The 27,566-nt window shown below is 41.1% G+C and overlaps 1 protein-coding gene across 24 annotated transcripts in view; it reads right to left on the reverse strand.

Moving 5' to 3' along the window:
* The window catches only part of MICAL3 (microtubule associated monooxygenase, calponin and LIM domain containing 3), a 228,325-nt gene that overhangs the window by 127,901 nt on the left and 72,858 nt on the right, over positions 1 to 27,566 (reverse strand). The window contains exon 1 of one of the 24 annotated variants that reach the window (XM_019465076.2): positions 6,935 to 7,054. The exons of 22 other annotated variants lie outside the window; for them this stretch is intronic. The gene's annotated coding sequence lies outside the window, so the exon portion shown is untranslated. Of the gene's footprint in view, positions 1 to 3,514; positions 3,533 to 6,934; positions 7,055 to 27,566 lie in introns of those variants that run through there. One more of the 24 variants, XM_019465077.2, reaches the window with a different exon arrangement.

The following is a 27,566-nucleotide window of genomic DNA, read 5'->3' on the forward strand; positions in this document are numbered from 1 at the left end:
AGATAAAAACAGAGGCAAACCCTAAAAGACTCTTAAATATAGAAAACAAACTGAGGGGTTGCTGGCAGGGCGTTGGGTGGGGAGGATGGGCTAAATGGGTGATGGACATAAAGGAGGGCACTTGTTGGGATGACCACTGGGTAAGTGATGAATCACTAAATTCTACTCCTGAAACCTTTGTTACACTATATGTTAACTAACTTGGATTTAAATAAAATTTAAAAAATAATTATAATAAAATAAAAAATAAAGAGGACTTATTCTTGGAGATGGGGAAAGACAGAGGAAGGGAGCTGTTGATCCATTGTGGTCAGGAGGGGTACAGAAGCAAGAAGTGACTCATTATTTAGGGAACCAACCCAAGAGCACTAGGAGCCACCAAACTGTATTGCTGATTAAATCAATTCTCAGAAGGCATCAAGTTCCAGACTGACATGGAAGAGACCAATCTTCTGTCCTAAAGCTCTTATACTGGGTAAGCCTCTGAGCAACAGAATACCCCTTCGTGAAGTAGAAATAACATCCTGCTTCTCTCTACCATCATATTATAAGGCTAAACCAAATCAACTGGAGATGTGTCTTAAGTATCATGGGAGAAAGTAATAACTACATAAGAACTGACATTTTCCCTTTACATCAACAGATACGACAGTCTTCATATACTATGGAGGCCGAGTTGAAGATGGTAATTCTTTACCTGGAACACACTGACTCGGCTTCTCATCTCAAATATATACTTACTCAACAATCTCTCCTGGCTCTGGATATAAAAAGTACACTGGTAAAAAACATAACTTGTCTCAATAACCACATGGCCAAGAGTCCATCAAGAGATGGAATTAAATAGAACTAACCTCTAGTCCCCTCTAAATAAAAATTTATTCTAGGTAACAGTAAGCAGCAAGAGAAATATTTTAAAGTTCCTAAAAAGAGCCCACTCTTTTTCTTATATGCCAAGGCTTATCTTAGAAATGGTACAGTACCTGGTTGGCTCAGCTGGTCGAGCATCTGACTCTTGATTTTGGCTCAGGTCATAATCTCCCAGGGTTGTGGGATTGAGCCCTGTGTTGGGCTCGGTACTGGGTGTGGAGCCTGTCTAGGGTACTCTCTCCCTTTCTCCCTCTCCTTTGGGCAATGCCCCTCTCCCCTGCTTGTGCTCACTCTTTCTCCAAAAGAGAGAGAGAGAGAGAGAGAGAGAGAGAGAGAGAAATGGGACATATTCAAAAGATGGCTTGTGGGGGCAGAAAAAAACAGATGTGTTTATCTAAAGGCAGAAAAAAGGGTGACAGGTAACAACCAATGACTAGAAACAAAGTTCCCAGAGTGATTGCCTCTTGGCTTCCTTGTGTGGATTTCTGTGCCTTTATTTGCTTTTTTGGCAAACAGACAGCATTTTGCAATCCTGACCCTGATGCCAGACCTGCTTTGACTCCACCAGAGTCACAGTATTTGGGGAGCTTTGAATATACACCTAGTTTGATCTCTCTGCCTCTTGTCAAAGAAGAAAATGATTTCTTTCAGTTCCTAAACAGCGGCCACCTTCCACTCCTTGCCAAGATTTGGGGCACTCAGTACCAGATGTTCTTGCTGAAACCAACCCATTAAAAATCCTGCAACATTATTTCTAAAAGCCTTTGCCCTGTCATAATGCCTGCCTTGTGCTCACACTTCCCTAAAAGTGTCTTGAGCATTTATTTTCAAAGAAAAATTCTGATTTGTACACTAACTCCCCCTTGACTGGCTGTAGCCTGCTCTGTTTTACGTCCACAGAGCTACCAACCACCACAGAGAATTTCCAAATCAAACCCCACCACAGATGAACACCTTCATTAGTAACTGGCCCCCAATCCTTCTGTTGACTTTCAAGTTAACAGGTTTCAACCACAGCTCCCAGACAGCTGCAGAGAGTCGGCTTCCAAGCAGTAGTCAAGTATTAAATGCCCAGTCTAAGGGATTTCGACCTGCAGGTCACTAATGACAACAGATAAATAGAGGTAAGTTGGTTCCTGGAACAATGTGACAAGCACCCACGGTAAGAGTACACAAGATTAATTCCCCTGGGCTGCCTCACTTTTCCTACTTTGCAAGCCAAATGACCACAGCAGGAAGACACTCTCAAGTACTACAGTATTATTCTGTAACTCTGCTGGACTGTGACTGTGTCATTTAGCAAGGGGAATCTGGCATTCTGATTCACCGAGAGCAGCTGGGGAGAGCAGCAGAGGGGCCACTCCTGTTATTGCCCTCGCTTCCCTCATTCCCGAAGGTCTAACTCATCCTGCTCCTCCGGGCCTCTCCTGGGCCATCCCTGGGTGCCATATATCCTAGTATCCTGGAAAAATCAATATTCATAATTACAGGAACCTAGAGACCAGGAAACCTGGCCGGAAGGTGCCAGAAACCCTGGGGACTGAAAAGCCAAGGTGTGGAAGGAAGGGAAACGGGAAGCGAGGAGCCCGAGGAGGGAAGAGGAAGAGGAGATGATGCCAGGTTTCCAGGGCACTGGTGCAATTTCTGCCAATGGACAATATCCTGCATGTTTTGTTCCATGGCAGCTGACTGCTGACTCAGAAGCCTTGCACATTCCTTGGCCGTGGAGGAAAATGCTGGAGAGACAGCCTATGAAGTACATTCAGGAACAGAGTTTATGTTTCTATTTACAGCAAGAGTAAAGGTCTGTCACTGACTCATAGCTGGTTATGAGAACACTCAATCTCTACCTCTTAGAATTGGTGGATGGTTATTTGTAAGAGGGGAGAACTATCTTTAAAAATAGAAAAAGGAGGGGCACCTGGGTGGCTCAGTTGGTTAAATGTCTGACTTTGACTCAGGTCATCATCTCACAGTTTGTGAGTTTGAGCCTCACATCGGGTTCTGTGCTGACAGCGTGGAGCCCACTTCAGATCCTCTGCCCTACCTCCTCTGCTCCTACCCCACTCGCTCACTCTCTCTCTCTCAAAAATAAACATTAAAAAATACAAATAGAAAAAGGAAAGAGAAACAAAACAAAAAAATAAGAACTATACTTCAAGGGGCACCTGGTTGGCTCAGTCAGTAGAGCATGCAACGCTTGATTTCAGGGTTGTGAATTCAAGTCCCACGTTGGGCATACAGACTACTTAAAAAATAATAAAAAAGAAAATAAAGAATTACACTTCAAGAGTATGAAACCAGAGTCTGCTTAGCCACTGCACCATCAATATACCAGCAGATGTGCAAATCTCTGAATCTTATTAAGGATTCAACGAAATGCTCCTTTCCCTAGCCCATTCAGAGGTGTAACTTGTCTAAATAGATCTTAGGAGTAAATCTATACATAGGAAGGCATATTTTGGAATGTAATTAGGAGGAAACTCAGATGAAAAATGCACTTCAGATTATAGAGATTCCTTTGTGTTTTGCCTGAGAAACAAAGACCAAAGTCGCTAAATGTCTTGAGTTCTGCATCAGTTTTTCTGCAACCAAAGGCACTAGGGCCATTATCATCTGTGGATGGGGACACTGAGGCCCTCACCTCAGGAGGCAATGAGCTGACTGAATCAAGCAGTCTGGGCACGAGACTCCTTGTTGCCTCTTACTGCTCAGGCCCCAATGGCTTATCTCTCATAACCTTATCTAAGGTTCTCTGGGTACCTAGGAAGCAAGCCAAAATATAGTAAGGAAACAGTCTTTCCCCTGTTATTCTTGTTTCTGCACTATTCCATTCTCTGCTCTTTTCTGACTTCCCATCCTACTTAGCCTCAAAATGACATTCGGCAACATGCTAAGGAAACAGGAAACCAGCCCCCACCCCTGCCCCCACCCCTACCTCCATGTCCCTCCTCATTCCGTGGATCTGCTCTTTAGTCACATGGTATTACTCATCTGCAACTGTCATTGAGCAGACATTATTTAAATGGCTCTCTCCTCCAATAAAAGCCTCCTTAGTACAAAGACCAGGTCTTTGTAGCTATAGCCTGACCTGTAGTGAAAACACTGTTTCTATAGAGCTGATGAGGGGAACAGAACCCCTTGAGGAGATTCTGTATGAGAGCCCAGAAGCTCCACATTGGAAGGGTGGATCCTGGGGAAAAGCCTTGGCCTGCATGGCTGAAGGACCATGGAGGAGAAATGGATAGATGCTATAGAGGAGATTTCTACTGTGCTACCAAAAATTTGTATCTAAAAATGCAATAGTAAGCCTGGATAGGGAGTGATGATCTAAGAAGAGCAATAGCAAGAATTTAGCACTTTTCAAAACATGGAAGCAACCTAAGTGTCCATCCACAGATGAATGGATAGAGATATGGTGTATATATACAATGGAGTACTACTCAACCATAAAAAAGGATGGAATCTTGCCATTTGCAACAACATAGATGGATCTAGAGTATAGTGCTGAGTGAAATCAGTCGGAGATACACAAATAACATATGATTTCACTCAAATGTGGAATTTAAGAAAAAAAAAAACAAATAAACAGGAAGACAAACAAAAAACCAGACAAATACAGAGAACAAACTAGTGATTACCAGAGGGGAGGTGCGTGGGAGATGGGTGAAATAGGTAAAGGGGATTAAGAGTATACTTACCTTGATTAGCACTGAGAAATATATAGAATTGCTGAATCATTATATTGTGCACTTGAAACTAATATAACACTGTGTGCTAATTATACTTAAATTAAAAAATGTTTTTCCCTTGTTCAATATACTGCATTCTAGATAATCCCTTAATGTGTATCTTTAGATTTTCTCTAATCAGCTGTTCAAACCATCCAGTTTTTAACTTCAACATTTTTATATCTCCTTTCTTAAGGTTCTTTCTCATATTTTCCTGCCCATTTTTGATAGTCACTTGCTCTAAAAAAATCAATACTTATTCAGTTTTTCACTTTTAAAAAACATATTATACTAAGTATCTAGTTATTACAATTCCTGGGGGACTTTTTCGGTAATTTTTCGGTAATTTTTACAAATTAAATGTGTCATTTATTTTTTCTATTGAAAATGTGTTTATTAATTTTCTTTTTTCCCAGAGGGGAGGTAGGTGGGTGGGGGGATGGTGAAATAGGGGATGGGGATTAAAGAACAAATTTATCATAATGAAAAAAATAAAATTAAAAATGGGAAAAAATGAATAAAAAATTTTTTTAATTAAAAAAATGTAGCACTTTTGTTATGAATTCTCACAGCACCCTTTCCTTGGTTATGGAATGGCCCTCTCTAGAGGGAGATGAGAAACAGACTGGACAAGATGATCTCTGGGTTCTTCTCTAAGTTTCCAATTCTGAAAGAACTGGTATGGCCCTAACCCCTATGTTATATCTAACTTTTTAATTTTACTCTTTGCTAACAAACTATTTCTTCAAGAGCAGCAAGTCCAAACACCCAATAAACACAATGGCTGATGCCAATGCTGATGCTTGCCTCAAATAAACCAGAAAAACAAGGAGTTAAAAGAAGGATATGCCCCTCCCCTGCCAACCAAAAAAGGCTAATGCCCGAGGCCCAGTCTCATAGTTTCCTCATCTGTAAAATGAAATAACACCCATAGAATCACAGAGCTTTGCAAAAACTGAAGTTAATGACTGTAAAATGTATAGCAGTTCCAGGAACAGGGCAGGACCCTGTAAATGGGAGTACTGTTATTACCACCCAGTCGTTTATAAACGCAGCAACAAGAGGTTATATACTCAGGCTGAATAAATGGCTATTATACAAGAAAACTAGAGTGCTCAGAGAGTTTTGATTTTTGAAAGAAAAATGCTTCAGAACTGACTTTGTTCCATCACCACTTTGTACTCTCTCTATTCTATCTGTTCTGGAAGGTGTGATGATGGCACTGATGGAGGGGCTAGAGGAATAAGGGTTGTGTCAGGAAGTTCTTGCCAAACTTAGATCTATTATACAAGAAAGATGGAGGAGTTCCATCTTGTTTACAAAATAAGGATTTCCATCACTAAGGGTACAAATAGCTGACATACTGTCAGATCCATAGCTCACCTCATTTCATCTTCGCCACAATCCTGAAGTAGAATCTATTATCTCCATGTGCAGATGGGGAAACTGTGGGTTAAAGAGGTTTAAAGGTCACACAGCAAGAAAGGAGTGCAGCCATGATTTGCATCTCCTTCAGAGCCCAAGACCTCATCCACTGCGAAAAACCACCTGAGAATATAGCTTGAGAAATAAAAGCTCAACAGAATGCATGCTTCCGGCCCCTGGCTGCCTGAGAGCCAGAACCTGCAGATATACACACAGACCACAGGCAGACCCTGTCTGCTAGGAAGATAGCTGTCCAGCTCCCAAAAGACATGCAGCTTCAAGTAAATTTAGTAAGGACACACAATACAGGATTCTTTTTCTCACAATTTATCGCTGCCATCTGCTCCTTTGAAATGGAGCCCTTTCATAAATGGAAGCAAGGGCGGTCTGGTTTCACAGTAATTGTTCCCATTGGCTGCTGAAAGGCTGGGTGACTAAAATAGTACTAACAGAGTTCTTATCAGTCTGCATTCTTCGGTAGGCTCTAGCACTCTAGCCAACAGCAACACCTTTGAGGAGTCGATTACAAACAATTTTCAAATCATCTAATGCCATTCCAAGCATTGTAAGAACTCAGGGCAGGACAGGGGATGAACCTCAACCTACCTACTACCAAGAGTACAAAGCTGAGCTACAAAGAGACCAAAAAATCAACAGCTCCCTGCCCTATAATCTGAGAGCACTGCTATGACTCAGGCTCTCAGGGTGATGAAGGGCCTCAGACAGGGTGATGAAGGGCCTCGGACAGGGTGAAAGGCTCACTGAGTTTGTGGGAAAGCACAACCAAAAGCTGTTCGTCTTCACAAGGGTGGGCTCCAATCTACTTTGCTCAGTACTATGTCCCAGTTCTAGGCACAAAGAGATATTCAATGAGGTTTTGTTGACTAAAGAGGCACCAAGCTACCTACCCTCAGGAAATGATCCATCTGGTAGATGTGCAGGGTGAGGTGGAGGGCCACTGCAGCACAGGGGCTCTGAGAACACCAAAGCTGTGGCAGTCCAAGGGACATAAATACCCCCATAAAGATGACTTTAGACCTGCTGGGGAAAATTTGAGGTCTCATAAAGACACTTGCTCTGTCACATCTTAATTATCTCCCTCTCCCAGGGGCAGACCCGCAGCTAAAGTGTGGCCAGAACAAGGGCGTCTGGGTGGCTCAGTCGGTTGAGCGTCCAACTTCGGCTCAGGTCATGATCTTATGGTTCATGAGTTCAAGTCCTGCATTGGGGTCTGTGCTGACAGCTCAGAGCCTGGAGCCTACTTCAGATTCTGTGTCTCCCTCTCTCTCTGTCCCTCCCCCCTGCTCAAGAATAAGTAAACATTAAAAAAAATTTTTTGTAAACAAAACAAACAAACAAAAGCATGGCCAGAACGTACAAACAACTGGCAAGAGATTAACCTGGAAAAGAATCTGGGGTTTCTCAGTTGTCTAGTCTGCCTACTACCAGTTGCCATGAATCACAAAATATACAATGGTCAAGGCTGGGTAGGACCTGTAAGATCATCGAATCTAGCCAGTCATCCCACACTTGTATCTTCTATATACCATACATAACACACAAACAGCTCCAATAACAGGCAAATTTCTACCTTAAGAAGTAGTCTTCATAATCCTCGATCAGCTTGCTAATCACCTTGTTAATTTCCCAAGGACTGAGTTTCTATGTAGAAAACCAAAATCATTCTGCCCATAGTTTTGTACCCAGTGGTCCAAAATTTACCTCTTAGAGTTATCCAGAACCAAATTAGCTCCTCTCTTTTACAGAACAACCTTCCAAATATCTATCTACACATTCTACACATCCCTACACATTCTCCTTAGTTCCTTCAACTGTTTCTATTTTGACGGAGTTTTCAGTTTCTTCACCTTTTTTAGCATTCTTTCACAAGCTCCTATCATTAAGTCTACACCCATCTCATCTGCCTTTCCTCCTGTGACAGTGAACAGACAACTATCCACCTGCCTATCTAAAGCAACCCTTCATCTGTGCACCCAATCCCACCCCCTCTTACTCAACAACACTGCCTCCCTTTTATTGGTCTCCTCTCTCCTACATCAGCCCCATCCTCCTCCAAATTGAGCTATTTCCATCAACGTAAAACCTCTCATCTTTAAAAAACCTGCTCCGTCCCATCTCCTCTGACTAACTTACTCCACTCCCAGAAAGAACTGTCTGTTTGAGGTTACAACTTTCTCTTCTCCTACTTTTTAAAAATTAAGTAATTAATTAATTTATTTATTGGGAAAGCACAAGCAGGGAAGGGACAGAGAGACCGGGATAGAAGACCTGAAGCAGGCTCTGTGCTGACAGGCTGACAGCAGCAAGCCCAATGTGGGGCTCGAATTCACAAACCACAAGATCATGACTTGAGCCGGAGTCAGATGTTCAACCGACTGAGCCAACCAGGTGTCCCTCTCACACTCTCTTTTGAACCTACAGCAATTAGCTTCATCTCCACCACTCCAAGGAAATGTCTCATCAAAAACATACATGATTTTCACACTGTCAAATCCAACAGTCAACTCTCAATCCTAGTTTCCTCAACCGATCTACAGATGAGTCATAGCTGATCACCCCCTCTTTTTCACCTTTAGAACATCACTCTCTTGGTTCTCCTCTTGCCTCACTAGCCACTCCCCATATCCTCTGCTGGTCCCTCACATATCACCATCCGCTGCATGTTGAAATGGCCACGGGATCACTTAGTCTTTGGGTACTCTTCTCAACCTACATCTACTCCCTAAACACCAGTGGCTTTAAAATTTTTTTAATTGTATACACAGTTACCTCTCTATAAATATATAATTTTTAAAAACTTTCACAAGATACAATCTACCCTTACTACTGAGATATTCTGATGTTTTCTATTCCATTTATTTAAAAAAAATTGCTGATCCCCACTGAACTGATTTCATGACCCATTAATGAGATACAATCCACTTTGAAAATTCTCCAGACCCGTGGCTTTAAGTACCATTTTATAGTAGAGATAGTTGATGACACTCAAATATTTATTTTCTCCCTTCTGAACTTGTATAACCAATTGCTTATTTGACATTTCTACTTGGATATTTGACAGGCAACTCAAACTTAACATACACAAAACCAAGCTTATGGTTCCCATTCCTACCCTCAGCCTGCTTCTTCCTTAGTATTCTGCATCTCAGCAAACGACACCACCATCCACCTAGTCACTCAATCCAAAAACCTTGGAATTATCCTAATTTCTGTCACATCTCAGAGTCAATTCCTCAGCAACTTCAGTCTATCTTCAAAATACAGCCCCAATCCAACCATTTTTCATCATCTCCTCCTCTACCACCTTCATCAAAGTCGCCATCATATCTTACTTGGATTACTACGATAGCTTCTCTCAGCCTCCACTGTCCAAATCCCGCTCCCCCGTCACCGAATATTTTCCATATGGCAGCGCTAGTATTCACTTAAATGTTAGTCAAATCCGGTGACATACCTCTGCTCCAATGGCTTCCCACCTCATTGTTAAATCCAAAGTCCTTACAAAGGCCTATGATAAGGGCTTGAGTGACCTGCTCCCACTCCCAACTCCTTGTTTACGTCCTATCACTCTCCCCTATGCTCCTTAGGCTCTAGCCAGACTGGCCTCTTCCTGTTCATCAAGCACCTCCAGCAGGCTGCCATCCAGAGTCTCTGCCCTTCCTGTCTCTTTGCCTGATGATCTATACCCAGAAGGCTACATGGCTTCTTCCTCACTTTCTTGAGATCTTTGCTCAAGTACCACCTTATTAGATAAGCCCTTCCTGACCACTTACATGAAAGAATACCAGTCTCCTATCACCCTTTATCCCCCTCACCTTGCTTTAATTTGCCTCTTTGCATTTGTTATCACTTGATAAGGTATATGACTTATTTGCTTATTGTCTATCTCCACCAGCATGTAGGCCTAACTAGAAAAGTAAAGAGCTTGACTGAAATGTACCCTAAACTGTTGACACATACTGTACAGTAGAACACCAAAGTCTTTTTATTACTGATGTACTGTTTCTAAAATATGTATCCCTCACCCTATATTAATGTGCTTTGTTTTCAAGACCCATCAGGATCTTTTAACTACTTTCACTGAATTTCATCTTGTTTGACTCAGCCAGAGCCATGGCTTTGGCTCCCATCTTAGTGAAAATGCAAACATTTCTACAAGGCCTTATAATAGTGCTTCACAAATTTTTGGTTTCAGGATTCCTTTATACTCTTAAAAATACTGAAGGCCCAAAGATCTATCCATATTTAATGTATTTGAGATTAAAACAGAAAAAAATCTCAATACTTATGAACTCATTTCAAAATAACATTCCATTACACTGCAACATAATTAACATATTAAAAAAAAACCCAAATATTTTCCAAAACAAAAATTTAGTGAGAAGAGTAATGTTTTACATTTTTGCAAATCTCCTTAATATCTGGTTTATGAAGACAGATTCTCAGATCTGCTTTCTGCATTCCATCTGTTGCAACACACACATATCATGTAGCCTGTAGAAAACTCCATTGTACATTCATGAATATACAAAAGTGGAAAAGGCAAAGAAGGTCATCTTTGTATTATTGTGAAAGTAGTTTTGACCTAATGGACCCCTAAAATGGTCTCAGGGGGCCCTGACAAGATCTTACGTCATCTTCTCACATCCTCTACTGCTAACCCATCTTGCACTTCCCCTCGGCCAGACTAGCCTCTTGCTGTTCCTCAGACACACCAGACACGCACCTCAGCCTTTGCATTAGCTGCTCCCTTTGTCTAAAATACTCCTCCCTCAGATCATTCATGCATTCAAAAATACTGAGCATCTATTACATGCTGAGTACTTTTCTAGGCTCTGGAACAATACAGTGAACAAAGGGAAAAAAAAACAAAAAAACAAAACTCTGCCTCCAAGGGCAGAAATCTTCTAATGGGAGCTGACATGAACACAATTTACTCTCTTACTACTCTTAGGGATTTATCCAAATATCATCTTTTTCATGTGGCCTTCCCTGACCACGTTCTTTAAAACTGACTCCCCGCCCTGCTTACCTTCTCTTCTTGGTTTTCCCCGAAGCACAACCTGACATACCATAAATGTTATTTATTCATTGTCTATCATTCTCTCTAGAATGTAAGCTCTATCAGGGTAAGGATTTTTGCCAATTTATTCACTGGCATATTACTGTGCTTAGGGAAGTGCCCAGTTCATAGCATGTATACAATAATTATCTCTTGAATGAATAAGTGGATAGGTAAATAAACTTCTCCAGCCTGCCCAGACGTCTGAGGATTGAGGCAGAATTCTGTTAGGATTTGAGACATAAGTCATATCAAATGAAAATGGATTGAGTGTCTGTATGCAAGCGCCATCAGGTTGGGAGTTCTTAGGAATACACACACAGAGATGAGGGAATCCCACAAGGCAAATCCAGGTGGCTTCTACCCTCTGGTCCTCTGGATTATCTGCTCCTTCTTCATGACCACTATTTGCTCTGGGCCTGCCTTACACATGCTCTGCCCAGCAGGCCACTGCACCCAGCTGAGGACCTGTTCTTACCAGCACTAGAGGAGAGGAGGACAGGAGCCAAGACCTGGAGACAGCTTTGTTTTCAACAGCCAAATAGGTTCAAAGTAACTGCCCCCTATGAAAAGAAACTAGTTTCTAGAAAAAAAGAGTGGTATCAGTGTCATGAAATGCTATATACAACAGCCCCCAGCTCACTTCCCTAGAGGGGTAAGTGAAGGACCCGTAATATTTTTAAATCCAAGTTATACGTGTTTTTTAAAAATCTGTATCAGAAAACCATAAACCTGTCTTAAGCCCAGGATGTCTGAAAAGCCAGCACTTCTTCACTCAAGACAGGATAACAAAGGGGAGCCGAAGGGTTATTGTGCATTTCACTATTCACCAGCTTCTGATAAGGTTGCCTAGAGATTAGGTGGAGAGGTAGGGAGGCAAATAAAGACAGATAGCTAGATACTTGAAATACCAGCTTTAGAAGTGGAATGAAGATGGGGCAAAAACAACTCTTCTGAACTGCTGGAGAGAAAAAAAAGTCAGCCGTGCAGACTGATGTGGCTATGTTGCACCATCATGTCCAACCATAGGTGGGGTCTGGATCCTGCCCAGCAATTCTTTCACGGAACCCACACTGGTTCCTGTACACCTGGCTCTGTGTTCTCAGGTCCCCTATTCCATCCCCTCTTTCATTCCCAGTGCCCTCACCTTTCACATTGTCAAGAAAAGAGCAAAAGATGCCCTCACCATCCTGCTCCCCCGTCTCAGAGAAAGTTTCCACCAGCCAGAGGCTGTCCAGGCCATCCCCTGGGTTCTCCTCTGAATCTGGCTCCGTCTACTAGCATACATTTTTTTTTTCCATTTCAACCATTTTTAAGTGTACAGTTGGTGGCATTAAGTACATTCATGTGTTGTAAAGCATCATCACCATACTACCAGCTTATTTCTTCTCCTTTAACCTGCCAATATGCTGGAGTCTCTCTCATCTTAAGCATGTCCCCCTCTGTCTGTCTGTCTGTCTGTCTGTCTCTCTCTCTCTCTCTCTCACACACACACACACACACACACACACACACCACTTAACCTGTATGCCCTTTAATCTACCAACCTCTCCCTCTTGCTTTCGTAATTGAGCCTCCCGAAAGAGCAGTCTACTCTTTTGTCACCACTTCATGACTCCTTAATGACTCCTCTGTCCATCTTTTCATTCCTTTTCCAATCCGGCTTCTGTCTCCATCATTCCACTGAGGTCGACTATGGCTTCCTAATTGTGAAAGGCTCAGACACTACAACCCTTATCTTACTTGTTCTCTCTCAGTAGCTCTTCCTAGATTCTGCCCCTTCCTTGGTTCTGTCTCCTGCTTCTCCTACTACTATTCTCATTGTTGCTCAGCTCTCTCAAGTGGCTCCAGTGACCATCGGCCCCTCTCTTTCATAAAATTGGATGGCCCTTAAACTTTTATCTTTTGTGACCTTGCTCCTGAGGTCCAAATGCTATTAAACATCTTCACTTTGACATCCCATATTACCTCAGAGTGAAGAGTCCAAAACTGCTGTTCTCTTTCCCCCAATTCACACCCTCTTATACAGTCAAATGCCACAACCATCCACTGACCAAATGGAAATCTGGGGCCATCTCAGACCCTTCTCTGTCTTCACCTCTCAATCTGCTCACCAAAAGCAAAGTCCCATGGATTCTAACTCTCTAGGTCCTCTATTTATAGAGTTCATTTCCCTACCATTATCTTGGTGAAAGCACCCATGATTTCTACCTTGGACTATTTACAATAGCCTTTTAATCTTAAATCCCCTCCAATCCATCTTCCATGAGTGCCAAAGTGTTCTTGTTTAAGAGCAAATATGATTCTTTGCCTCTAATGTGATCCTGTTGCAGCTCTCCACTGTCTTTAGGAAATAATCCAAACCATCAACAAGGTTCAAAAGGTCCATCAAGATCTAGCACCAGCCTTATTTCCTACCCTTCCAAACACAAAACATTTTCTTTAGTCACACCTGCAGTTACTGGGATATACCACATTCTTACGAGCCTCATCAACTTTGTTCATGTCATTCTCCTTCACCTAATACGTCCTTCCTCCCCACCCCCTGTCCATTTGAAATTCCTGTTCATCATTCCAGACTACACTGAAATGACCCTACCTACCCAAACCCCCTGCCAAAGTTAATCACTTCCTCTTCTGTGTTCCTTCTCACTTTGGTACATACTTCCCTTTCAACAGTTACCAACAGTTCTGGAATTATGTCCATGTCTGCCTACCCATTACTCTTGTAATGCTAAGCTAGTAGGAAGAATAATTCATCTTTACACTTGCACTTATTACACATGCTAGTGGAAAAGCAAGTGCGAGGAAAGAAGGAAAAAGACAAATGAGAGGCTTACTTGGGACACAATGTTTAATATCACAGAAGCATTCAAAAGAAGAAAAGGTATTTGTATGACAGTTTGTTATTAACTTGTTATTGATTTAGGGTGTAAGAGAAGGATACCCTAAAAGTGGTCAAAGCTGAGTTCCTTAAGGCATCTCTGCACAGTTCCTGATTATAAAAAGGACAACTACTTTCAAGTCACATCCCAGAATGATGTTTACCTTTTTCAGATACTAAATGATCCCTAAGTCACAGAAAATGTCCATTTTTTAAAGCTCCCAAAGTTAGAGTCTAAAGAAAAAGCAGTCACCAGATGCCCCATAGGGTTCTTGGAGACAGGAAAGGGGAAAGAAGGATGAAACAAAGCAAGTAAAGCATCCACTCTTCTGAGAAGACTGGCTATAACACAGGAGTGGTAAGATGAAGCTGTTTCAGGAGGTTGACAGCTAATAAAGGAAAAAGGTCTTAATTCTCCAGCAAGGTAGATGTGCCCCCTCCATCTCAACTCCAAAGTGAACCAACTAGGCCTGCCTTGACTCCAGGCCACAGAAAGGAGTGGGGCTACCAGGCTCCAAGGCTATGGTTTTTCCAACTATTTTCATGGAAAAAACTTCAGTTTGTTCTCTTCAAAGCAGAAATAAACTGAGAGGGCTAATCTTTTTTTTTTTTTTTTTTTTTTTACACTCAAGTTAGTTAGCATATAGTGTCATAATGATTTCAGGAGTAGAATTCAGTAGAACCCTACATATGACACCCAGTGCTCATCCCAACAAGTGTCCTCCTTAATGCCCCTTGCCCATTTAGCCCATGTCCCCACCCACAACCCCTCCAGCAATTCTTAGTTTGTTCTCTATATAAAGAGTTTCTTATTGTTTGTCCCCCTCTCTGTTTTTATATTATTTTTGCTTCCCTTCCCTTATGTTCATGTTTTGTATCTTAAATTGCACAAGTGAAGTCATATATTTATCTTTCTCCGACTGACTACTCTAGCTTAGCATAATACACTCTAGTTCCATCCACGTTGTTGCAAATGGCAAGATTTCATTCTTTTTGATTGCCGAGTAATACTCCATTTTGTGTGTGTGTGTGGGTGTGTGTGTGTGTGTGTGTGTGTGTGTACACACACACATCTTCTTTATCCATTCATCAGTCGATGGACATTTGGGTTCTTTCCATACTTTGGCTACTGTCGATAGTGCTGCTATAAACACTGGGGTGCATGTGTCCCTTCGAAACAGCACACCTGTATATCCTTTGGATAAATACATAGTAGTGTAATTGCTGGGTCATAGGGTAGTTCTATTTTTAATAAAAATTAAAAATTCATCAAAAAGAGGAACTTCCATATTGTTTTCCAGAGTAGCTGCACCAGTTTGCATTCCCACCAGCAGTGCAAAAGGGTTCCTCTCTCTGAGAGGGCTAATCTTAAATCAAAGCCCTATAGAATATACATTCCCTTCCGAATTAGCTTAAAAGAGTATGGGGGACTTAGGCATAATTTCCCCAGCAAAACAGAAGTTCTCTCTCTCTTCCTTCCTTCCTTCCTTCCTTCCTTCCTTCCTTCCTTCCTTCCTTCCTTCTTTCCTTTCCTTTTTTAGAAACAGAAGTTTTCTCTGCATCAAATGCTGAAGGCCAACCCCTCACTCTACTCTGATTCTTGTTGAGCTCTGACATCAGATGATCACTCCCACAGCTGTATCTCTAACTCCTTCACATGGTAAAGAGTCCATTTAGTTAGAAATGAAACATCCAAAGAAAGCGGATAACAACAAGCTTTTCTTTTTTATGTTTAAGGAATAATACAAATTCCCCAAGCTATACTCTGGCAGGCTCTTGAAAGTATATAGCCCACAACTGCTCTCTACTTACCCCGTCCCCTGCTCTGGGGATGACCCCCAACCCTGACCAAGGGGGTGCTGAAGTACTGCCGAAACATTAGTTTCTTTTCTCCCAAAGACCAATCATCAAAAATCAACTGCCATGAAACCTTTGGGTTCCAAAATTCCAATTGCTCTGGGCTCAAAGCCAGCCCAGAAAAACCTACCAAAGTTTTTCTATAGAAGACTAATTAATCTTATTTCATTGCCAATGAGTTTAGGTGGTATAGCCCCCAAAGGGCCTAAAAGCTATATTCCCCATCCACCCTTGTCCCAAAATGCCAACAGCTAATGGCCAAGAGGCCCGGTGCTGCCACCAGGCATCATTCTCTGGTTCAGCAGCAGCAGTTTCTTTCAGGTTACAAGCTGTTCCTTGCCGGCCACCTGATTTTCTAAAACCCTTGCCTAATTTATTACAGACGTAGGACTACCATTAATTGACCTGCTGGCTCTGGCACACACAGAAGGTAAATGTTTTGGCTTGTTCCATGGACTGAAATCTAAAATCTGAGAGAACCCAAATGCTCCCTAGGGGATATTACAAAGTGCCACTTATGCTTCACCCTCTCACCATTTGGCTTAGGCAGATGCAACTCCAGGGAAGCCATCCTTATGAGGAAGGGAACCAAAGGATGCCATCTGCCCTTTCACAAACTGGAAGACTTCTATCTATGCCTGTAGCCATGAGTCAGGACCACTCAATACCAAGCATTATAAGCTGATGTGGGTATATCTCACCCTCTGGGGAACCTCGGGTTCCCCTTTTGAGTATACCACCTTTAGAAATATCACTCACTTTGGGATAGAAAACAAGTGAATGTATTCTGTTCAACTTAAATACATAATTGATCCAGACACTGGACATTACAGACATAAAGACTTTGTGTTAAAAGACTCTTAATTAAGCAACCTTATATTTCAGGAGACATCTGACTGGAAGCCCCAGAGCACTTCCAAGTACAGTGTGAGGGCAGTAGGAATTCAGTAAGTTTCACACTAGGATGACATCAAAAAGGGGCGGGGGGGAGGGGTGGCGCCTCTTTTTGTGTTTTGACTGCCTACCTCCCATGGGGTAATTTAACACACTTGTTCATATTAAAGCCTCAATTCCTGTTAGTAACAGCAAATTTGGTTTTTAACAACCTAGTGTGTGACAAGTGCTGACCCATAACAGTGAAGGTGGACAAGATCATTGCCAATATGAAGCTTATGGCTCCTGAAGAGAAAGCTAGTAATAATCAGCGAACCAAACTTGTTTCATATTACTACAATCCAACTGGGTAGAGTGGCATTTGGGGTGAAGGCAGGGAAACTTTTTACCTCATTTTCAATCATCTAGACAATCTGGGAAAGAAAGCAAAAGAGGGTAAAGAAGTTAGAGAATACACAGATAACTGGAATCATTAGTTAACCTTCTCTCCCACTGAATTTTCAAATGGAACTGTCGAGAAATGGTCATAATCCAAGATTATAGTTTCACTGAAATACCCTGCTTATCCTGTAACCCAGGTGTTAACAGAGCAATAAAATGGCCCAACAGCAAGGGAAAATAAGAGACACCAGATCAGAATAAACCACAAACTGAGTAACTGGCCTCTGGGCCCTAGAGAGCCTGAGCTTCTCACCTTTTAGCCTGGCAAAAGAAACAAAAATGGGCTGGGCTTATTCCTGGTAGGTAGCCCAGCCAAGTTAGGCAGGAGAAATGGTGCAGTGCTCAGGATTGGAGGGGATGTTTTTCTAGACAACTCTGGTGAGGTATAACTTACATACACTAAGAATTCACCTGTTGTAAGTGTACAATTCAATGATTTTTAGTAAACTTACCAAGCTATGCGATTACCACCACTAAATCCAGTTTCAGAACATTTCCATCACTTCAGAGGGGGTTGGTTTTTAATAACTCCCAAACCCGAAGATGATTCTCGTTTAGTCAGGTTTAAGAGGCTGATGGATATGAAGAGGTTAGTATCCATTTGCTATTGCTGCCAATTCAGCAACATGAAAGGAACTCTGAGCAAGCCACAGAAAGGCAGTCACAGCCATCTTGCCTGAAAAGTACTTGGCTGGGCTTGGCTTGGAGACCTGGAAACTTACACAATTTTTTTAAAGAAGTAACTAATACTGAGAATAATGCTTCCCAAACTGAAATGAAGAATCCCTTAATCTGTTTACATCTCCTGGCACCCTCCCCCAACAATGTCTCAGTAGCACTACTGCACAAATCTCTTATCATCAGAACAGATTTTGAGTGCTACAGAAAAGGAATCAAACACATTTCAGTTAATCTTGAAGCAGGCACCATCACTTCTTCCTGACAGCTGCGTGCTTTCAAAAGCACAGTGTAAAATAATGGGTTGTGAACCCCAAATCCAATAATTTTCCAAATCACCAATCAAATGAAAGAAATAATTTCATAATTTATGAAAAAAAATGCTTTGACCATTTTTAATTTTTTTTGTTTATTCATTTTTCAGAGACAGAGAGAACACAAGCAGGGGACGGGTAGAAAGAGGGAGATACAGAATCCGAAGCAGGCTCCAGGCTCTGAGCTGTCAGCACAGAGCCTAATGTGGGGTTCGAACTCACAAACCATGAGATCCTAACTTGAGCCAAAGTCAGATGCTTAACCAACTGAGCCATCCAGGCTCCCTTGACCATTTTTAAAAACATAAATATATAGGCACCTTAACTGATGTTACCCATGGGACTGCAGGGTTTTACAGATGTCTTTTAATGCTGAGAGGTTGTCGGCCAGAAGCTGTCAATTTTTCTTCATGTGCAGAATAAAAACAAAAGAAGCAATGAAGGGACAGTAGAGTCAGAAAATTAGAACAGGTTAGAAGACTAAAGGTCTACAACTTCCCAATACACAAATGAATTGCTCAGAAATGAAATACCATCCCCTGAGTGCATTTTACCATACTCCCCTTCCGCACCCCCGGATGTGCATGCCCTCCTATAGCTAGCCTGACTTGGGAGATGGAATACCCCAAGAAAGAAGTGTGACTCCATGAAGAGCAACCAGAAAGCCAATCCCGCAAAAGACAAAGGATTATACAACTGCATTCTCCTCCCCTGGTTTCTCTTAGGACACCCCTCTGACTTCTGCCACACTTATAAATACAAAGAGCACCCAGGATTCTGTCCTTGGACCTTTGCTCATTTGTTTCATTTTGTACCATTTTTGTAACTACCTCCTGGACATCTCCATCAGAATATGTTAGGTTACCTCCAACTCAGGTGCTCAAAACAGAACTCTTCATCTTCTCTTCCAAAGTTGGCCCTCCACCTGAACTGCAACCCTACTATAAAACTGCCACCCACCGAAGCCAGAATTCCAGGTGTCCACCCCCACGTCCGTCTTACTCCCCAAGTTCTTCTCATTGCTGGAAAAAAGGGAGATGGGGACTATTCTGTGCCAAGTACTGCAGGGAATGCAGGATAGTACAAGATATGTTCCTATTTGGTCTTCCTAAATATGTCTCCCATATACCCCTTTCTTTTCAAATTAATTGTCTTGAAGTTCCTTATCTCTACGTAGATTCCTACAACAGTGAAGATGCACATTTAGATCTCCTAGATGTACATCCTGCCTCAAGGTGGGTTCTTTCAAAAATTTTATTTATTTATTTTTAAAGCCACAGGATTTGAGAGGCTCCACCACTTATTTTTTTAAAGATTTATTTATTTATTTATCTATCTATCTATTTATTTTGAGAGAGAGTGTGAGTATGCATGAGTGGGGTAGGGACAGAGGGGGGGGGGGGTGGGGAGAGAGAATCCCAAGCAGGCTCCTTGCTGTCAGCACAGAGCCCAACATGGGGCTCGAACTCATGAATTGCGAGATCATGACCGGAGCCAAAATCAAGAGTCAGACGCTTAACCAAGTGAGCCACCCAGGTGCCCCCATAGCCAGGTTTCTATCCTAGCTTTTAGGAGAGTCAGATCCACAACAAACATTCAAATCTTCATGGAATGAATTAAATTTTGGTTTGTAAGTATATTCTTTGAATGCTCAAGATAACTAGTACTTTTAAAAAGCAGCAGAAGGGGTGCCTGGAAGTTAATTGCTAACTTCCAATCCTGCACTATATTAATTCCCTGAGAGAAAAGCAATAAACAACTAAATTTTTTCCAAAGGCTTTCCTCTTCAAAGGCACCTGAACCCCCATCTGTTCCCTGCTTCAGAAGAAGCATTCCTCATTAAAACCAAAGGGCTATTTGTAACTGAGAAAAGTCTCATATCTAGAATATGTGAAGGATTTGTACAAACCAGTAAGAAAGATACAGACACCCAATGAAGAATGGGCAAAAGATCTGACCAGGTACTTCATGAAAGATATCCAAATTGCCAAAAAGCATCTGAATACATATCCAAAACCACACTGAGATACTATTATGCACCCATTAGAATGACTAAAATTAAAGACTGATAATACCAGGGGTGGTCAAGTATGTAGAGCAGTTGGAACTCTCAGATGCTCACAGTGTAAACTGGGACAACCGCTTTGGAAAACTGTTCAACAGTAGTTCTTGAAGCTAAAGATACATTTAACCATAAAGCTCAGAAATTCTATTCTTGGGGATACATCCAAAAGAAATAAATTCTATGTTGACCAAAAGGTAAATACAAGAATGTTTATAGCAGCTTTATTCATAATATTCCCAAACTGGAAACAACACAAATGACCAAAACTAGCAATAAGAGAAATAAGTAGCAGTTATATTCATGTAATGGAATACTATGCAGCAGTGACAAGGGATGAACTACTGCAACAGGCAGCAATACAGATGAACTCATAGATCAACGGTGAGCAAAGAAGGCAGACACAAAAAAAAAGATCATTTTGCATGATCCCATTTATATAACAATAACAAACAAATGTAATTCAAATCTATGGTGCAGAAGTCAGTCAAAATAATGACTGGGAGTGGTGTGGTGGTGTTACCATCAGGGAAGGGGTGAGAGGGGGGCCTTTGGGATCCCGATCTAGATAGTGCTGTGTCAGCTTGGTTGAGCTGGGAATTACGTTCCCCAGAATCCCCAGTTAGGGTTCCAAGTTAGAGGTGGCCAAAAACTTGCATGAGATTTAGAAGATGGAATTGAATTAGTGGCCATTACTCTCTGAAGGTCTTAGTTGTCAAATGTGGTAATGGACAGAGACAAAGGTGCCTGGCAGGTTCCAGCAGGTCCTTACTCTCCTCTACGCTACTCACAATCTGACCCAACAAGAGCCCAAGGCCCACCACCAGACACGTGGCTGTGGACTGGAATGGATAGTAGCTTCCCAAAGGCAATGACTTCCCACAAAGCTCTCCAGGAACTTCTCTTTGGTGGCCCTGCTCCAGAAATGGACACGGCAAGCTTCTCAGACTTCTCTGTAGTCTCTGACTTGTCCTTTCATGCTGATGTTTCAGGGAGACTGGTTAGTGACTCTTCTCTGACTCCAATACCCTAATCTGGACCTTCACATTCCCAACTCTTCCTTCAAATGTATGTCTAATTTCTACAATAAATCCTTTATTCCCTCCCACACACCTCAATTCATAGTGGCATGACTCCCAAATGAACCCACTCAGACACATACAAATGTTTATATATGTAAAAATTTGAGTTGTAAACAAAAAAAGTCAAGCTGCACACTTAAGATTTGTATACTTCAGAACATACATTATACCACCATTAAAAAAAAAAAAGTCAAAAAATAAACCAAAAAGGGCATCTCTTCAGTGTCCTAAGAGAACAGTAATCTAAGGGGGCACCCAGCAGCATACATGAATGAAATCTACTCTATGCCTCACATACCAAGGAAGAACCTGACACAGAGCTGGTTGGCATGAAATGGGAATAGACAGCTGGGAACCCAATGGGTGCGGCCTCTGACCAGAGCCAGGGCAGTATACTTTATAAATAGCAAATAGGACACATGCTACCTGCCTGGCAAGCTATCAACTCCCTGGAGCCAGTTCCATAGTTCAGAGTAGTTTTCTCTTTTGAAGAGACAGATTCACCAAATTCAGTGTGCACCTGAACGCACATTTGAGTTTAGGGTCTCTAAATGGGTATGAAAAAGACAAGTGGGGGAAGGGCAGAAATGAGACACAAATCCAGCCTGTGGCATTTAGAACCTGCAATCTGGTGGTGCTATAGCAGTCTCAGGTATAGATACTCCTCTGCATCTGGGTCTACCCACCAAAGAATGAGATGTATATCTGGGCATTCCCAAAGTAGCTGTTTTCCAGGCAGAAGTCTTGCCTCCTTTCACTTCATTCATCAAATTATTTATTGAGTGTGTGTGGTATATATCAGGCCCTAGGCTTGGCATTAAATTTACATTGGGGAATGAAAACAGTGCCTGCCCTTGGGAAATTTACTGTCTAGTGGAGGATATGGACAATAAACAAGTACGCAAACAAGCATATAATTACAAAATGTGAGTGCCAGGAAGGAAATGTACAGGTTCTTTGACTTAGAATAGGAGGGGCCGTAAGGTAAGTTGGTCATGGAAACTCTTATGAGCAGGTGACTTAAAGCAGAGGTCTGGACAAGAAGAGGGAATAGCATGTGCTCAGTCTTGAACACTTCCACAGGTTTTCTCTCTAGCTGATTCTTAATGTCATCTTCCTCTAAAAAAAGAGTGGAATGGTGTGTGTCTATGGACTGCTCTCAACCCCACTGCCATGTAGGCAGCACTTCATGCTTCTTAAAGCACTTTCACATAAGTCATCCTACTTACTCCCTGCACAATTCTATGAGTACAGAAGACAGATTCTAATACCCCCCTCTTGACAGACAAAATAGGAATTGAGAGAGATGAACTAACTTGTCCTGAGTCACACAACAAGCTACCAATGACACCATAGTTCAATGGTTAAACTGTCTCCATTATCTCCTTTTGCTTCTTTACAACATACTTTTAAGCAAACCAGAGAGATATCCTCGAACTCTTCTACTCTCGGTCTTTCCAAGGACTCATCAACCCTCCAAAGATAGGATTTTAAATTTGATAATGCCAAAGTCTAGTTTTCCCCCCTCAACTTCACTCCTATACTGACTGTAAAGTTCAGCCCAAAGCAGGGGAAAAAAAAAAAAAAAAAAAAAAGATGATCACTATCAAAGACAGACTGCTTATTTTACCATATCCCACACTGACTTCTATCATAGCACCTATAAGGTTTAATTATACTCCAGTATATTGCTGCCTGGGTTGTTCATCGGTTAAGGATCCAACTCTTGATTTTGGCTCAGGTCATGATTTCCCAGTTCATGAAACCAAGCCTTGCATTTAGGCTCTGTGCTGACAGTGAGGAGCCTGCTTGGGATTCTCTCTCTCCCTCTCTCTCTGCCTCTTCCCTGCTCATGCATTCTCTCCCTCTCACTCAAAATAAATAAACATTAAAAAAAAAAAATTATACTCCAGGGGCGCCTAGGTGGCTCAGCCTAGGTGGTTGGGCATCTGACTTCAGCTCAGGTCACGATCTCGCAGTTTGTGAGTTTAAGCCCCACATCAGGCTCTGTGCTGACAACTCAGAGCCTGGAGTCTGCTTTAGATTCTGTGTCTCCCTCTCTCTCTGCCCCTCCCCCGCTTGTGCTCTGTCTCTCTCTCTCTCTCAAAAATAAATAAACATTAAAAAAATAATAATTAAAAAAATTATACTCCAGTATATATGACTCCAGTTTATATCATAAACTGTATAAATTTACAGTATAAATTATGCTCCAGTATATATAAACTGTATATATATAATATATATATACGTATATATAATATACATATATGTAATTATACATACGTATATTATATGTATAATATGTATATATACATATATAATATATATAATATACATATACATATACATATATATTATACATAATATACATATACATAATACATAATATACATATACATATATAATATATATACATAATAATACATATATACATAATATAATATACATATATAATAATATATATGTATATATACATATGTACATGTGTGTATATGTACGTATATATGTACATATATGTACATATATACATATATATGTATATATACATACATACATATGTGTGTATATATATAATATAATATATATAATATATATACATATATATACAATATATATATAATTATATATATTATAAACTGTATAAATTTACAGTATAAATTATACTCCAGTATATATAAACTCCAGTTTATATGACTCTCTCCCAGATCTGTAAGCTTCTAGAGGCAAGGAGCATGTCCTATTCCCAGCATTAAAGCAGCTAAGATAGGAGTAAACCAAACAAACTTTAAAAACTCCATATATTCTCTTCTCCCTCTTGTGAATGGTTACAGCAATCAGATTTCAAGCTAAGAGTAAGATTTTATAAATACTCTCTGCTTTGGAAGGAGGAGTCATCTCTTAAGAAGTTTGGTCGTTATTTCTTATTGATTATAATAACTGTCTCCATTTATTGAACTTTCCTATATGCCATGCATTATGCTGGCACTTCACAGAAATCTTGCGTTTGGTCCTCATAATAACCCTGTAAGACCTCTTATAATTCTCACTGTGCAATAAGAAAACAGAAAATCAGATAATTAACTTGTCCAGCTAATAAGCTAAAAGATGGTAACACTCAAACCCAGGAATGCCTTACTCTAAAGCTCAAGTTATCCCACCTCCTCCCAAAGAATTCTAATGCATCAAAAATGGAACACAAGTTCACACTTCTGCAGAGAGACCAGAGCACCCAATGAGAAAGGAAGTAGTTATGAACTTTAGATATTTAATATCATCATTTATTTCATCACCAAGATCAGCAGGGTTCAGCTCCACACACTACTGAGGAACAGATTCCTGGGGTGGGGGTGGGGGGGTGGGGGGCAGTGGCAGTTTCCTTACAATGCTGCCCCTATCAACGATAAACTTGATAGGTAACTGTGCTGTATTGTGGTGCTAAATACAAGTTTGGATAAAAAATTGGGGTGTCAAGATGAATTAGGGGTCCCTTGGCCTAAGATGATGCTTTAATAACTAGACAACCAAAGGGACTAAATGGAAATTGAGCAGAGGGTGAGCCCACTTCTCCCTTGTGCTCCCAACAGTACTCCTGATTCTAGCTGAAATCTCAAGGACATTCAGCACTTATAGCAAAAGCCATTTGGGTAACAACTTAATGAAGGACAAATATACATCCATACAGACATTAAAACTCCAGAATCTGAATAAATACCAGGCTCCTGCTCCCCACCCCCTGGCCACCATGTGTGCAGAACACAGCAAACTCCCCAGTTAGAAGGGGGATTGGACAGGGGCTGAAATCCAGCCTATAACCCCACTCAGCAAACCATACACCTGGTGAGGAGCAGTATCCACACAGAAGAAGCAGTGCATTTTCCTAGCTCACACAAAGGCGCTATAAGGAGCAAGTGATGGCCATGCATCCCTGTCATACCTCCAGGAGAACAAACACCATGAAGCCCATGAAAGGTGGTCTGGACTATGGGCAGTGAATTCAGCCTGGTAAAAGGGCTCGGACTCAACTTTGTGTATCTGTGAAGAACAGACCTGTCTCCGCAATTCTGAAAGGGGGCATCAGAAAATCACTTCCAAAGGAGTCAAATACTTCTTTCCATAATTAGAAATGAAAAGCCCTTCCTGGCTGGAGAGAAACTTGGGAAACTAGGCTCCTCTCTTTATATTAAATTAAGGCAAATAGCCCCATCCATTACTGCTTTGTCTACTGCCAGAAAGTTACCTCAGTCAAAGCACCATGGAACCTTTAGACACCCATTCAAAAACCATCTGGAAACACCAACCCTACTGCACATGCTTTAAACAGACCTAGGAATACGTATTATATCTAGTGAAGGTACTAAAACTCCTCCAAGTAGCCTTAGAAGTCATGTCATTGCAATTAGCAATCCTGTTCTGCTCCTAGGTCAGAACATGCCTACAAGATCAGTACAGAAAGCCCTGGACTTTATAACTCTGAGGCCAAGGACAAAAGTCTGGTTGAAGAAATGCCAAGGTCTAAGAGTTCCACACTGCCACCAAATATAGAAACAATTTTTCTTCTTTTATTAGAAAATAAAATTATAAATACATTATTTGCTAAATCCTTTTAAAGATTTTCACATTTGCCTTTTCTTTTTATTAATGTTTATTTATTTTTGAGAGAGAGAGAGAGAGAGAGAGGAGACAGAGCACAAGCGGGGGAGGGGCAGAGCAACGGAGACACAGAATCCGAAGCAGGCTCCACGCTCTGAGCTGTCAGCACAGAGCCCAACACAGTGCTTGAACCCATGAGCCATAGATCATGACCTGAGCCAAAGTTGGATGTTCAACCAACTGAGGCACCCCAGGCACCCCTTCACATGTGCCTTTTATTTTATTTTATTTTTTTTGGTTTTACATTGGTTCTTTTTTTTTTTTCACATGTGCCTTTTAAATAAAGGTATACATGTTGAGATGAGCACTGCGTGTTGTATGGAAACCAATTTGACAATAAATTTCATATTTAAAAAAATAATAAAAAGAAATAAAGGCATATATATGTGCTATATTTTCAAGACAAAAGAAACAAGTAATATTAATTTGATCACAAGTTATATAAAAATATATTAGTCAGCCATAAGAAAATGAAATCTTGCCATTTGTGACAACATGGATGGGGCTAGAGTATTATGCTAAATGAAGTCAGTCAGAGAAACACAAATACCATATGAATTGACTTATATGTGAAATATAAAAAACAAAACAAATGAACAGATTCTTGAATACAGAGAAGAAAGTAGTGGTTGTGGGGGGGGGGGGGGTGGGGGAATGACAGGCAAAATAGGTGACGGGGATTAAGAGATGCAAACTTCCAGTTATAAAATACTTATAAAATAAGTAAGTAACCTATTCCTGATTACAATCACTGAATTTGTCAATAATCAAAATAGTGTTTAAGGTAAAATAAAATAGTTAATGCTGTCTCAAAAAGATGTTTAAATCTGTAGGTTAACTTGATTTGTGGGTAAAAGAAACTAACCGAATATCCTCATATCATTAATTAACAAAAAAAACCTGGGACAACTGAATTTTATATAAAATTTGACAACACATGATATTGAAATTTTCTGCACTGTCTTCCAAAATATTGTAAATATGTTAGTGATACTGAGATATTTTTCCAGGAAGCCTCTAAGCACTGGAAGTCTTTCTGCTCCCAGTCACCATATCCCAAAAAGTTCCCAAAGAGCACGTATCAAAAATAGCCAATGAGGGGCGCCTGGGTGGCGCAGTCGGTTAAGAGTCCGACTTCAGCCAGGTCACGATCTCGCGGTCCGTGAGTTCGAGCCCCGCGTCAGGCTCTGGGCTGATGGCTCGGAGCCGGGAGCCTGTTTCCGATTCTGTGTCTCCCTCTCTCTCTGCCCCTCCCCCGTTCATGCTCTGTCTCTCTCTGTCCCAAAAATAAATAAAAAACGTTGAAAAAAAAAAAACCAACAAAAATAGCCAATGACTGAGAAGCAAATCATCTTTATTAACATGATGTTTTGTATCCAAATGCCAATATTAATTTGGGTTAAACCATGTGAATTTTCCTCTTCCTGGACTGTATGCCAGATTAGGCCCCCAGAGCAAATAATCAAGCTTCTTTTGTATTCTTTTAAAAGACTAATATGTTGGGGCGCCTGGATGGCTCAGCTGGTTGAGCATCTGACTTCGGCTCAGGTCATGATCTCACAGCTCATGAGTTCAAGCCCCGCGTCAGGCTC

The sequence above is a fragment of the Panthera pardus genome, unplaced genomic scaffold, assembly GCF_024362965.1.
Source record: "Panthera pardus isolate Hobbes unplaced genomic scaffold, ASM2436296v1 HiC_scaffold_6, whole genome shotgun sequence".
Classification (NCBI taxonomy): Eukaryota; Metazoa; Chordata; class Mammalia; order Carnivora; family Felidae; genus Panthera; species Panthera pardus.